Source organism: Anarrhichthys ocellatus, unplaced genomic scaffold, assembly GCF_004355925.1.
Source record: "Anarrhichthys ocellatus isolate YVR2014 unplaced genomic scaffold, GSC_Weel_1.0 scaffold15, whole genome shotgun sequence".
Classification (NCBI taxonomy): domain Eukaryota; kingdom Metazoa; phylum Chordata; class Actinopteri; order Perciformes; family Anarhichadidae; genus Anarrhichthys; species Anarrhichthys ocellatus.
Window position 1 is genome coordinate 1,251,809 of NW_022280045.1, and position 544 is coordinate 1,252,352.

Genomic DNA, 544 nt, shown 5'->3' on the forward strand with positions numbered 1-544 from the left:
ACACACACACACACACACACACACACACACACACACACACACACACAAACACACACTTCCTAATAGAACATTCATTATTCATCATTATTAGACTTTTCCTTTTGCACCATGAGCTGTTCAATGCATCTCGCCACTGTTCCCTTCATCCGCAGTACATTATTTAGGGAGGAAACTGTTTTAGCCTAAGAGTATGCAAATCCCGCTTTTGGTTATCATAATCAGCTGATGTATTAGAGGCAGTGTGTGTGTGTGTGTGTGTGTGTCTCTGCCCGCGTGTGTGGTGGCTCGTCCGGGCGATTGTTTGTGTTTTATTGCTTCAGTGCTCCACTCTGGTGCTGTATACTTCACATCATATTTTTAGCCGAAGGAGACGAGCTCGGAAAAGGCCACTGGAGGCTTAACTCACTGCCATACATTTAAAGGGCAAATCGCCCACATATATGCCACCGCGTGCCACTGCCAAGAGGAATGGCTTTTACCATCCGGAGCCAAAAGTCTGTGTGTGTGTGTGTGTGTGTGTGTGTGTGTGTGTGTGTGTGTGTGT

The 544-nt window shown here is 46.3% G+C and overlaps 1 protein-coding gene across 7 annotated transcripts in view; it reads right to left on the reverse strand.

Moving 5' to 3' along the window:
• cdh24b (cadherin 24, type 2b) overlaps positions 1–544 on the reverse strand; it is a 133,117-nt gene that overhangs the window by 73,869 nt on the left and 58,704 nt on the right. The window lies entirely within an intron of this gene.